We start from the raw sequence: 3207 nt of genomic DNA on the forward strand, positions 1-3207 counted from the left end.
TTTTATTGGTCATTTGTTGTGTTCATTTCCCCACATTTTGTTTAGATTTCATGTCTAAAACATAAGACTGTATAAAATAGGTCTAAGAGTAGCAATTATTTTTTCTGGCAGTTAATTGAAGATTTTGTATATTCATCATTCTACATGTCACCAATAATTACTAATAATGATTATACATTTTGTGTGATAAAATTCACTTAATATAGGACTAGCATAACATCAGTATGTAATGAAAGTAGTTTTTGGATTCAATTTGCTGAAACTGAAACAATTGTCAAACTTTAACTGAACAGGCCAACACTGGAACATTTTGAATTGGAGTTTGACTCACCATACATAATTAATTAATTAGTATGTAAATCAAGATTATCAAGCTTCTTATTTGACTTCACTCTCACAGAATTATGTCCCAGTCTACCAGTTTGTGACTGATGTCATGTCTCATGATGGAACAAAGCAGTCAGGGATTTTGGGGTAGCTACTGCCCTCTACTGGGCACAGTGGCACTATCTTGTGAGGCAAAATGGGGGGAGAGATTGCTTTTTTGCTTTAACATAAGTGCAAGTTAAAACCAGTTCATCTTCAGTGTCCCGCTGGCGGGACGGTTACCCCCCTCCCCCACCTCCCCCCAACATTCTAAATCAATTGTATGCACCATATTGCTATGTAGCATAGTAATGTTATACACCATTTGACTCTTGGGAATCCAAAAATGTACCATGTACAATCTGTATAGTGCTTTACATTCTCAGATTAATCTTTTTATGTTTCAATTAAATTTGATCCAAAATGCCCCCCTCCTCCGCTTTTGGTGCTACCCTGACCTCTGGCTGCAGTGTAGCTGCAGCACAATAAGTAGATGCAACATATTGGGTAGGCTACTGAAATATTCACAAGAATCCATAGAAATTGAATCTTCATGTTGTATGATCCAATATTAGTTGTACATATGTAGTATATCTTATACACACTCATCGAACCAACAAAGTAAATGCAAAAATAGAGACTTTTTTGTAATTATTCCATATTTTGTGTAGTCAGTCTATATCAGAACACCTGACATACAATCTAAATAGTCCACAAGAAACCTTTGAGGTTGTGTTGCCTTTCATTTGAGACCAGGATTATGCTTCTACACATAGGGGTTCATGTGCAGTAAGCATTTGATTGTCAGTATTGGATAACCAAAAGTCCTATGGGGAGTTTCCATAGGCATTTTACAAAACGCATGAGCATACCTTGGCAAATAATGGTCTAAAGCACTCATATTTTCATTCTATATTGATCTACTTTTGCACACAAGACCCAGTGCTAGGGCTCAGTTGTGTTTCTAAGTGGTATCAAGTGACCTAGAGTTCAGGCAAAAACTTGAAATTTGTACATGTGCTTAAATTGGAATTCATGTGGTTAAAATGTTTGGAATGCTGAACGGCGGTCATCCTAACCATCTAGAGATGGGCATCAGATCATTGGTGTTGAAAGATGTGTTCCCTCAAGCCAGATTTAACAACACATATGTATAATGCCTAAAAAAAAAAATTCACCTCATCCTAGTTTGTGGACGTATGCTTCGGTAGAAAGACTCAAGACAGTGCTGCTTGGACTTTTTTTTATTATTATTACTTTATTTAAATGTAGTGCTTTCATTTACAATCAAATCATTATGACAGGTCTTCTTCTACTGCACTACTATTTAACATTTTGACATTTTGTCCTTCAAAAAATAAACAGTCACCAACAGAAACAAAACACAAAAAACATAACATTGACAGACAATCATTGACAGACATTACATTGACAGAAAAAAAACAAAAACAAAAAAACAGAAGGAACATCATAACAAAAGAAAAGCATCCACAACAAATGACAAAGACATAAATACAAGACATAAGTAATTAAATAATAGACATAAGTGAATTGGCTTACCTGTGTTCATGTATGTATGTATATAAGTGTATGCATGTGTGCATGAGTGTGCGCCTGTAAGAGTGTCATAGTAGAGTGTCAGTATGTATGAGTGTCATTGTAGAGGCAGTTATACACATATATTTTCAAAGTAGTTCTTTATTTTGTTAAGTAGAAGTTCTGGATAAGTTTTATTCAGTATTTCTGAACGGTTTCTAGTTTTTAATATAATTTTCTCCATTTCCAAAACCTTTTCTATTGTATTATACCATTACAGGTTGTTTTGGTTGTTTCCGTGAGTTGCTTAAGTGCCGTTAGTCTCAGGATATTAAAGAGTTTGCAGTACTTTGCTTTAATCTTAGATTTTATGCCAATGGCTAAAAAGTTTTCTAGTGTAAGGGGTTCTTTTAAATCAAAGATGTGTGAAACGGCTCTTCCTACATCTTCCCAAAAGGACCTTATTACCGGACATGAGAAAAAAATGTGAGTGTGATTTGCCTTACCTTCACCACATCCTCTCCAACAAGCTGTTCCTAAACTGTGTTTTCCACATTGGTCAGATGTAGTGAAGTACCTCTGGCTTATTTTTCATGCAAACTCTTTCCAGTGTTTTGACTGTGTTGTTTAAAGTTTTCTTTTAAAGAGTCACTCCAGGCCTCATCTGATATGTTTACAGATAGCTCTTTTCCCCATTTTTCTTTTGCTTTATATTCTATGTTTGTCATTTTTTGCAATATCTTATAAGCACTTGCGAGTCCATCACTACTTTTGTTTCTGGTTTCTGATAAAAAAAGTTAATACCTCATTTCTGGTTTCCTTTTCTGCATTTTGTTTAATATAACTTCTAACTTGTAAGTATTTAAAGAAATGTTTTTGCTGTTAGCTATAGCTTGCCGATAGAGCTTCAAATGTGTCAACTGTATTTTTTTCAAAAAGCTGTGCAAATAATGTTAGTCCTTTATTGGCCCATGATTCTAAAATGTTATCTGTTATATGCGCTATGAAGTCTGGATCTTGTGTCATTTGTCTAAGTTGTATACTTTCAGTCTGAAATGTTAAACGTTTGCTCATTTGTTTCCAATTCCTTATGGTATTTCCAATGCAGAATGACTGTATGTATTGTTTTTGTGTCTCTTTTCCTAGAAAAGGCAGAGTTCCAATTACTCCATTTGTCAGCTCTTTCTCGATATTAATCCATCTTGTTTCAGTGCTACTGCTCATCCATTTCATTATTGTTAACATTTGTGTCGCAAAAAAGTAGTTTTGTAAATGTGGAGTCCCTAAACCTCCTTTCTCTTTTGG

The sequence above is a fragment of the Alosa alosa genome, chromosome 2 (genome assembly GCF_017589495.1).
Source record: "Alosa alosa isolate M-15738 ecotype Scorff River chromosome 2, AALO_Geno_1.1, whole genome shotgun sequence".
Lineage (NCBI taxonomy): Eukaryota > Metazoa > Chordata > Actinopteri > Clupeiformes > Clupeidae > Alosa > Alosa alosa.